Source organism: Dermacentor andersoni, chromosome 3, assembly GCF_023375885.2.
Source record: "Dermacentor andersoni chromosome 3, qqDerAnde1_hic_scaffold, whole genome shotgun sequence".
NCBI classification, from domain to species: domain Eukaryota; kingdom Metazoa; phylum Arthropoda; class Arachnida; order Ixodida; family Ixodidae; genus Dermacentor; species Dermacentor andersoni.
The window spans coordinates 201128304-201139754 of record NC_092816.1 but is presented as its reverse complement, the minus strand read 5'-3'; positions in this window follow the sequence as shown (position 1 = coordinate 201139754).

Sequence of the window (11451 nt, the reverse complement as noted above, 5' to 3'; positions counted from 1 at the left end):
TCATTACTTGCCCCTATAGCAAGCGTAAGTCTACCCACAAAACGGGAACAGCCGTCATAGCTGCCGAAGTAAGAATAGGTGGATAGCAATCTTACAAACATGATTATATTCATTAGCGCCACTCGGGCTGAAGCAGATGAGCGTTGGAACGTGCTATGGCGGATGATTGGTCATAGGCCACAACTGATAGCTGAGGGTGCGCCTGCTTATACCTTTGAGGTGCGTTCTTACTTGTTAATCCAAAGTGCATCGAGCAGTTTTTGTGCATAATTGTATTGGGCGTTTATTGCTGTGGGAGGCAATAACAAAAAAGGTGTGCTGCTAGCTTCTGTTTAATGTGTGACAGGCTGTGTTTCTTTATTCGCATAATAGCCCTACTTTTCATTCTTGTCATCGCATTCTAATGGGTAGTAGCAAAAATAGGTGCTGTTGCCATGCCTGATAGCAGTCAAGTTCGTCAATGATGTGTTTTGAGCAGTTTTATCGTTTTCTTTTTTTTTCTTGTTAGAGCTTTCTCTCGCTCATATGGCTGCAGAAGATAATTTTTCCCAACGTTTTCGAGGCTACAATTCTCCATGCGAGATGAAAAACCGAAAAAACGGCCAAACGTTTCTGATTATTAAAACTTGTTGGTGCTGTAGAATTTGCTGTCGTCTACCATGCTGTTAGCATCAGCCTTCTATTCAAATGCTCATACTTTTAATTAAACCTGACTTGACGTAGTATCCGTGCTCACAGCTTGAGCCATCCGGTGGCCTTCGGTGTGAGCGAACATTTGCGTATAAAGAATGGAAATCCTGTCAATGATATGAAGCCGGACGTCGGTATGATGGCCTATACGAAAACTGAAAGCGCGAATGAAAATACGCGCCACCATTCACACGAAAATTATCTGGAGTACTTGAATGACAGTGGTGCTGTAAAATACAGCTCACAAATAGTGCCAATTGTCGTATGAGTCCGCACGCACGCACGCACGCACGCACGCACGCACGCGCACACACACACACACACACACACACACACACACACACACGCACACACACACACACACACACACACACACACACACACACACACACACACACACACACACATATATATATATAGAGTGTTGCAGGAAGAAAAAGCAGGCCCACGAGTGTGAAATAACGTATATTTACAAATGTTGTATACGGCGTTCAGCCAACTGCAAGACTTCGTCTTCCTCTAGTCCAATTCGACTTCTTCCTTCACTTCACCGTAACATCATCCTCCCGGTGGGGTAGCTCCATCCCGGTGCAAGTTATGCAGCCTTACTTAATGGGGGGACATAGGGCTTGAGCCTGGTCACGTGAACAACATCACTGGTTACGTTGGGAGGCACCGAAGGCTGACCGACTGGGGCGATCTCGTATGTCACGTCGGACAGTTGGCGCAAGATCTGCCACGGACCAGAATAACGGGAAAGTAGTTTTTCCGACAAGCCGACGCGACGTGAAGGCGTCCAGAGAAGGACAAGAGAACCAGGTGAAAAATGGTGGTCTCGGTGCCGAAGGTCGTAGCGTCGCTTTTGAGAAGCATGCGAGACTTTGAGGCGAAGACGGGCGATATCTCGGGCCTGGGCGGCTAAGTCAATAGCATCGCGAGCGTAACCAGTGCTAGGTGATTGTACTGCGGAAGGTAGCAACGTGTCAAAGGGCAAGGTGGGGTCGCGGCCATACAAAAGGAAAAATGGTGAAAATCCGGCAGTGTCGTGACGGGACGAGTTGTATGCGAAAGTGATGTATGGTAAAGCGACGTCCCAGTCACGGTGATCGTCGGAAACGTACATGGCCAGCATTTCAGTTAGCGTGCAGTTGAGTCGCTCGGTGAGACCCTTCGTTTGAGGGTGGTACGCGGTAGCAATCTGGTGTTCCGTAGAACAGGAGCGGAGCAGATCATCGACGACCTTCGATAGAAAGTAGCGGCCGCGATCCGTCAGCAACTGGCGAGGGGCGCCATGCTGCAGGATGACGTCGTATAGTAAGAAGTCTGCGACATCTGTAGTGCGGCTGGTTGGCAGCGCTCGTGCGATGGCATATCTCGTGGCATAATCGGTTGCTACAGCAATCCATTTGTTTTCTTTGATGGAAATTGGAAAGGGGCCAAGGAGGTCGAGGCCCACATGGAAGAAGGGCTCTGTAGGTATATCAATTGGTTGAAGAAAACCAGCGGGAGGCATAGCAGGCGTTTTCCGGCGCTGACACAGGTCGCAAGAAGCGACATAACGGCGCACAGAGCGATAAATGCCGGGCCAGAATAAGCGGTGCCGCAGGTGGTCGTAAGCACGAGTGATGCCCAGGCGTCCAGCAGTAGGAGCGTCGTGAAGTTGCTGCAGCACGGCGAGTCAAAGGTGCTTGGGGACGACTAGGAGGAGCTCCGCGCCGTCCGGACGAACGCTGCGACGGTATAAAGTTCCATCGCGCAAGGTGAACATCCGAAGGGATGGGTCATTGGGCGAGGAGCTTAGGCTTTCCGTAAGTGTTCGAAGAACAGGATCCTTAGGCTGCTCGTCGCCAATATGGAGGAAGCCAGAGAGGGACAGAACACTGATATCCGAGTCTGCATCGGCATCGTCCGGTTGATCCACGGGATTGCGGGACAGGCAGTCAGCGTCTTTATGCAGGCGCCCTGACTTATACATAATAGAAAATGTATATTCTTGTAGACGCAATGCCCAACGTGCAAGTCGTCCAGCTGGGTCCTTCAAAGAGGAGAGCCAGCAGAGGGCGTGAATGATCGGTTACGACGCAAAGCTCCGACCGAAAAGGTACGGTCGAAATTTCGCAACCGCCCATACGAGCGCGAGACATTCTCTCTCAGTAATGGAGTAATTTCGCTCGGGTGTGGAAAGAAGGCGGCTAGCGTAAGCGATGACACGGTCTTGGCCCTGTTGACGCTGAGCGAGGATAGCGCCGATGCCATGACCACTCGCGTCAGTTCGTACTTCAGTGGGCGCAGAAGGGTCAAAGTGTGAGAGAATCGGGGAAGTTGTAAGCCGCTCAATCAGGGTAGAGAAGGCTTTCTCCTGTAGTGGTTCCCAAGAGAAAGAGGCGTCTTTCTTAAGAAGGTCAGTGAGAGGGTGAGCGATATCGGCAAAAGTTTTCACAAATCGCCGGAAATAAGAGCATGAGCCCAGAAAAGTACGGACATCGTTTGTTGAACAAGGTACAGGAAAATTTCGCACAGCCTGAACTTTCTGTGGATCAGGTTGGATTCCGGCGGCGTTTACAAGATGGCCGAGCATGTTAAATTCATGGCGACCGAAATGGCAATTTGAGGAGTTTAGCTGAAGGCCAGCCCTGCGAAACACGGAGAGTATGGTTGTGAGGCGCCGCAGGTGGCTCTCAAAGTTAGGCGAAAAGAAAATCACATCGTCGAGGTAACACAGGCATGTAGACCACTTCAAGCCGCGCAAGAGAGAGTCCATCATGCGTTCGAATGTAGCTGGCGCATTGCCTAATCCAAAGGGCATGACTCTAAATTGGTACAGACCGTCCTCTGTGACGAAGGCGGTTTTCTCGCGGTCCATCTCATCGACGCTAATCTGCCAATAGCGGGAGCGGAGGTCAATTGATAAAACGTATTGGGATCCGTGAAGGCAGTCAAGAGGATCATCAATGCGAGGCAGGAGATAAACATCCTTCTTTGTTATCCGATTGAGGTGACGGTAGTCAACGCATAAGCGCCTTGAGTTGTCTTTTTTCTTTACTAAGACAACCGATGATGCCCACGGGCTGCTGGATGGTTCAGTGATGTCTTTGTCCGTCATCCTGTCTCCCTCTTTCTGTATGCATGATGGCCCTTTCTGTTGCGGAGACAGTATATGGCCGCCTATGAATGGGGTTGGCGTCACCGGTGTTGATGCGATGGGTGACAACAGATGTCTGGCCAAGTGGACGGTCGTCCAAATCAAAGATGTCCCGATAAGATGACAGGAGGTGACGGAGAGCTGCTGTTTGCTCGGAAGGAAGGTCAGGGGTGATCATCTTAGGAACATCGTCCGCAGGCGTCGAGTACGAAGGAGTGGGTGACAAAGGTCCGTTCGTACTGAGGAAGGATTCAGAGGTCAAAAATGAAACCTGAAATTCTTCCAAAGGAGTGATATGCGGCATAGCGATGCCGTGTGGCAGCACATGTGACGAAAATGCTAAATTGAGGATGGGCAAGCGAGCGCAGTTTTCGCAGATCCGGATTAAGGTTCTCGGTAGGGCAATATTACGCGACAAAACCACGCCAGTAAGCGGCGACACGACGTACTCGCCATCAGGCATGGGAGGACAGGGCGTCAGGAGGACATTTGTAGCCGCCTGTGGAGACAGCCTTGCAAATTCAGCAGAACATAAGCGGTGTGAAGCACAAGTGGTTGCGTCGGCACGAAGGAAGGATTCAGAGGTCAAAAAAGAACCCTGAAATTCTTCCAAAGGAGTGATATGCGCCATAGCGATACCGTGTGGCAGCACATGTGACGAAAATGCTAAATTGAGGATGGGCAAGCGAGCGCAGTTTTCGCGGATCCGGATTAAGGTGCTTGGTAGGGCAATATTACGCGACAAAAGCATGTAAGTAAGCGGCGACACGACGTACTCGCCATCAGGCACGGGAGGACAGGGCGTCAGGAGGACATTTCTAGCCGCCTGTGGAGACAGCCTTGCAAATTCAGCAGAACATAAGCGGTGTGAAGCACAAGTGGTTGCGTCGGCAGGAAGCGGCAGATCCAACTGTACAACACGTGCGGAGCAGTCAATTTGGGCAGAGTGTTTCGAAAGGAAGTCGAGGCCGAGAGTTAGGTCGTGTGGACAGTGTTCAAGTACGATAAATAGAACAACGGTATAATGGCCCCCAATAGTCACACGTGCTGTGCACATTCCGAGGGCAGGTGACGTACTCCCATTGACGACTCGCACAGTGCACAGTACGGCGGGTGTCAGAACCTTTTTGAGCCTTCGGCGGAGAGCAGCGCTCGTAAGTGAAAGCTGCGCTCCTGTACCAACGAGATATCTAACAGGAACGCCATCAACTTCAATGTCCAGTAGGTTTCCACATGTAGGTAGGGTCAACAGAGGATTTGTGGGCCGGGTCGGAGCTCTCACCGCCTAGTTTCCCAAAGCGAAGCGACCGGTTGCAGAAGGGGACGAAGAGCGGTGAACAAGACGCGAACGGGACCTACGGCCTTGCGGAGATGGGGAGTGGCTGGATCTTGGTGGAGCACTGTCGGCGTTGATGTTCCTAGTCGGCGTATAGGGCGAGAAAGTACGATTGTCTGGTACTTGGCGGTAGTGACTCGGAGACGGCCACCGGGGAGGCGACGGCCACTGGTTCCGGCAATGACGGGCGATGTGTCCAATACCGGAACAATTAAAACAGATGGGTTTATCATTCGCTGTGCGCCAGTCAGCTGGGTTGCGACGGAGTGGCGGAAAGCTTCGCGTGTGGGAGCGAGTGGTCGGACAAATTTGGTAGGTGTTTGTATGGCGGACCGACCACAGCGATGGAATGGCCAAACTTGCTATTTCCTCCCGAAAGACCGCTTGTATAAGGGAGACAGCGGGTACGCTTTCCCGACAATCTGAACGAACTGGAGCCGGGGCCATGGCCTCAAGCTCACGGCGAACGATGCGCGTTATTTCTTCCGGTCCTGTGGGCTGAATGAACCGCGGCGGGTCTTCGCAAGATGTCGCGGCGGTATTGGACAATCGGTCGAAAGCTTAACCGACGCGGCGGTCCTTCGCTTGTTCGAAGCACCGGCACTCCTTACACATCAGGATATTGAAGGCATCGTCTGCAATACCTTTCAATAAATGACCAATCTTGTCTGCCTTGGTCCTGTTGTCATCAGCCTTGCGACAGAGGACCAGCACATCCTGTATGTACACGACATAGGATTCTTTGGACGTCTGAGCGCGGCACGCAAGTTCTTTTTTTCCAGCTGACGACCGACAGGTCTGCCAAACAGGTCTCGCATTTTTTCTTTGCAGACATACCAGCTCGTTAGATCAGCTTCATGTGTGTTGTACGATTGCTTCGCAGCTCCCCTCAGATAAAATAACATGTTTGCCAGCATCATTGTTGGATCCCACCTGTTGTTGTCGCACACTCGCTCGTACATCGTAAGCCGGTCCTCGACGTCGGCGTTGTCCGTGCCACAAAATGTCCCTGGGTCCCGCGGATGAGTGAGGATGACCGTTGTCACGGGCTGCCGAGGCGTTGTCGCTTGTGTCGGTTGATTTTCCATTGTGGCGGCAGGTAGATGACGTCCGCTCCGAATTTCCGTGGTTGTACCGCGCACCTTCCACCAAAATGTTGCGGGAAGAAAGCAGGCTCACGAGTGTAAAATAACGTATATTTACAAACGGTGTATATGGCGTTCAGGCAACTGCCAGGCTTCGTCTTCCTCTAGTCCAATTCAACTTCTTCCTTCACTTCACCGTAACAATATATATATATATATATACATAACCACACCGATGAGTATTAATAGAGACACGTCGATTTTAGTGAAAACGTGCGTTGCATAACGCTAATAAGGATGCAGCTAGGTTTTTGAAAGTTCATAGCAAAGCGTCATGGGAAGACGAGACGACAAAACGAAAAGCGACAGCAGCCAACAGGTATCGTCGTCTAATGATTGCGCGGAGATGCTTATTCCAAATCCCAGGCTAACATCAATGCTCAACAACATGATGTCACTCATGTCTTTCAGTCGCTTCGACTGATATTTTCTTCTCTTGTTTCCCTTTACTCAAAAAACAGCCTTCATAGGCATTAGTGACTCCACAAGAATTTTCTTCTGGCCAGCAACAATCTTAAATTGCTCCATGCCTGCTGAGCAGTAGTCAAGTCAACATGATGGCGTGAGAAAGCCGGTCACAGTGGCCTGGAATCTCGGAGTGAACAATTTGAAGCGTGCAGGAAACTGAGCGGGGTCAGTAAAATGCGTGTTATCAGTAAGATAACCATTTGCGTTGCTCGAATTGTGCCATTTTTGTGTGCTCCCGGTGGTGCACCATTCGACCACTTCATTGAGAGCGTTTGAACGAAGCCACAACTTTGTGTTTTAAAAAGTTATTTATAAGGTTTTATGTGGCAGAACCACGATTTCATAATGAGACGCGCTGTTGTGGGGGACTCCGGAATAAGCTGCACCACGAGGCATTCTGTAACATGCACCTAAATTTAAGTACATGGGTGTTTTCGCGTTTCTTCCCCATCGAAATACGGCCACCATCGCTGGGATTCGATCTTGTGACCTCATGCTTAGCAGCCAAAGACCATAGCCACTAAGCAACCACGGTCTACGACTGTGTTTGTAATTGGTGTTATAAGTGCATAACCTATGTATTGCACTGAATGGCTGAACGAAATCCACATCAAGGCTGTGGTACTTGCAGCATTCGGCTAACACCTAAACAATTCTTTCATTTATGTGTAGACCCCATATTTAGGTTCAGCCACAGTGAACGTATCCGTAACTCCCCAGACTTGGACTCTGCCTCAGTGAAAGTTGAGGCAAGGAGAGACAACTTCTCCAATAATATTCACTACATCCTTGGCAAAAATATTCAAGCTGATATATTGGAAGGATTAGAAACGACGATAAACAGCGAATATCTCAATAAGGTTTAGCTTACCGATGATATTGTCCTGTTCAGCAACGCCGGGGCATATCGCAACAACTAATAGATTGAGGAGCTTAACAGCGAAAGTTTAAGAGTTTGAGGTTGGCGATTATTATACAGACTATAAAAATGAAGTTCAATAACCTGTCAAGTGAACAAGCACTTATGAACGGCAATAAGCAGGACTGAACGTCGCCCTTCAGTGGAGGGGGGCCTATTTTTATTATCTGTCGCGCTCATACGACGGTGACCAGTATATCGCGCACACTCACAAACGCTCATATATAGCATATAGAATCACAGGATCTTAAAGTGAAACAGGTCAAATACAAGAAGCGCGTTGTAAAAATACCAGGACTTTACTGAAGCTTAGGCCGGGGACGTTTCACTCGCCAAATAAGTTGTGCTTGGGACGTTCGCTTTAACATTACTTTACTAATGCAGAAAAAGCATTGTAGTGAAGCAACTTTCTCTAGAATGAAATAACTTTATATTGGGTGTTCTGTAATAACTGGTAACCTTAGGAAACCAAGGTGAATATACACTAATTCATGAGCAGTTGTCTTCACGTTGAGGTATGAAACAGTAGTACGTTGTGTAAAATCATAAAAAGCAGATAAACAATGACAATAAGGTCCGCATAGGAGAAAGTACTTGTACTTATTACTTAAAAAAAGATAGGATGAATTATTGGAAGTTAAAATAAATGAAAAAGACAACTGGCCGCAGGTGGGGTACGAACTCACGTCATCACATTATGCGTGCGATGCTCTTACCATTTCAGTCACCGCGGCGCCGTTTTGCCATCCACTTTCTAAGGTATTTATGTTGATTTGCTGGAACTAAATGTGGCAGTGTTAGCAGCGCCACCACTCACGGCCTTGACGGCGGATGCGCAACATCTTTTCTGCCGCAGTTATCACATGCACGTGATGTGTTTGGGCGAAGACAACTGGTTAATAAACCAACACATGCTACCTGAAGGCATCCGCCATCAAGGCCGTGAGCGAATGCACTGTCTAACACATCCAGGTTTAGTTCTAGCAGATAATGTGTATTACCTCAGAAAGTTGAGGGGAAAACAGCGCCGTGATAAGTCACTTTGTAAGAGCATCGCACAGGTAATGCGAAGACGTGGGTTTGTTTCCTATCAGCGGCCGGTTGATCGTTCATCAACTATTCATCCATCATTTCTTTTATTGAATTAATAAGTAGAAGTAATTTCCACTATGGTGTCCTTTGTTTGTTAGCTTCATGTGATATGACTAATTACCGTCGAGCCCTCGGTTTCCTTTGTTTTCGTTCATCTTGTGTGAAGAATATTACTCGAACAATGATAGTGACTGTTGTTTGCAGCACCTCAGGGAAATGCATGCAGCTGTACAACATTAGCTGCGTTCCTGTTTTTGTTTATGCCACATCAACCGATTAATCATGATCATACCAGTATTAAAAATTGTAAAGTTAGAATTGCCCCACACAAGGGGGGGGGGGGAGGTCAGCATCTACATAAAAATTGAAAGGGGCCATGCCCCACCACCCTGACTCTAAACTGTGGCAGTAAGCCTGACACTCCTGCAGTAATTATGTGCAGGAGTAAGCTTACCTGGGTCAATTACTCATAGAGAACGCAGGTCATGAACAGGAAACTTACAGAATAATGAAAATGGGTCGGAACGCATGCGGCCAGCATTACCAAATCATGAACGGCAGGTCATCGCTGTCGTTCCAAGCGAAAGTGTGTAATCATTACGTTCTTCGAGTACTAGAATATGGGGCAGAAGATTGGAGGCTAGCTATGAAGCTTGAGAACAAGGACAGCTCATACAAGTGATGGAACGAGAAAGGTTAGGCATAACCTTAAGAGACAAGAAGAAAGCGGTGTGAATCAAAAAGCAAACGGGGGTAGTCGTAATGAAAATTGAGAGGACAAACTGGAGCTAGGCAGGCCACGTAATTCGTACGGAATATGATCGGTGGTCCATGAGAAATACAGAGTGGGTTCCTAGGACAAAGGACGCGCTGTCTTTGACGGCGGAAATTTAGGTGGAGGAATGAAATAAGGGAATTTGCAGGCATAACTTGGAATCAGCTAGCTCAGGTGAGAGGCAATAGAGATCGCTACGAGAGGCTTTCGTCCTGTAGTGGACACAAAAATAGGCTTATTATTTTTACAAGATCGAAATTTGCCCTGAATTTCCCCGCACTGTTACTCTCGAGCTACAGTTCACTTCGTGCTACGAGGCTGCATTCGCATGTTTATGGAGCAGTGTGTGCCGCCGATTGAATCCGCCCCTCCCCCAACTTTGTCCTTGTACTATATGTGCAGTGACTGCTCCAAGCAAACAAAATGGGTCAGTGCCGCAAGACGGAAGATTTGAACTGATTTGGTCCGAAACCAGCAAGAATGTTAAACCGTTATCTACGCCGTGTAGGGTGCTGTGCAGTATTTGGATGTGCACTTGAAAGTCTGTTTTTATGCGCTGGTAAATTTATGTGAATGTTGGCGCTGGACATTGTGGTGATGTTCACTGATTAACCTTGACTTCTATGAGGTGCCACTTGGGCTATGACATACAGCGTGCGATAGGGACCTGCTACAATTTATTACCAGTCTCCAAAATCGAAGAGTACGCGCCTTTGCGAATTTTGCCTGTCAGAAAGTGGCCGTCTGAGCCTGCAAAACAAATTCTTGACCTGACGCTAGGCATCATCGTGTTTTACCAGCTGAGTAGAAGTCAAGAAGAAGCGATTAACGCTGATACGACGTCAAAGTTAGATAGGCAGCGAAACTTGCGTGCGGGGATATAACGCAGCGAAGATTTAGTTCATAAATGCGGAGTACCCGCCGCGGTTGCTCAGTGGCTATGATGTTGGGCTACTGAGCACGAGGTCGAGGGATAGAATCCCGGCCACGGTGGCCGCATTTCGATGGGGCCGAAATGCGAAAACACCCGTGTACATAAATTTAGGTACACGTTAAAGAACCCCAAGTGGTCGAAATTTCTGAAGTCCTCCACAACGGCGTGCCTCATAATCAGAAAGTGGTTTTCGCACGTAAAATTCCGTAATTTAATTTAATAATTGGGGAGTGTCGGTTGCCATGACTTCTTTCTGCATTTCCCTTTTAGGGCAGCTGTCATAGCTCTTCTTGTCCTCGACAGAAATCCTGTGTGATGGATGCGCGCTTTTCGTCGTCGGTTGACATTTGACAACATTGTTAAGCAGCCCCTTAACGGTACCGATTGCCGATGGAGATGATATTAAGCTTGTGTGCGGCATTAGAACCACACCTGCAACCATTTACAGTGCTATCACATACCACACCGATGACATTCGGGTGCTGGTCGCCTTCCTTCGAAGCCACGTGAACTATACGTTATGCAGCTTTCTTTATTTTCCCGTAATTACTATTGAAATAAAGACGTTTAGTAGCTTTTTATATCGTGCAGGTGGTGACGTCGCTACAGGCAGTGTTAGCATGGCAGACCTGGGAGGCAATTGCTCGGCCTGAGAGTCTGTCGGCGCCAAGTGTGCCACCGTGTGTCCATTAGTCATGTGTCTCACAGAAATGTGCGAAAAATGCGGGAAACTTCCACTGGCATTCTTTTGACGATGTTGCATGCGGTGAATGGGCGAGAGCAGTTGCACTTGTAGACGCTGTAGCAAAAACCCGGCAAAGTAAGCTGTGTATGAGGACGTGCATTGATTTGCCGTAAGAAGTTAGCCTCAACTAATTATGCATGATGTGCGATCACGTTATTAGCTGACCCCACTTCTTTCATTTTTTTGTTGTTCAATTCGAACTATG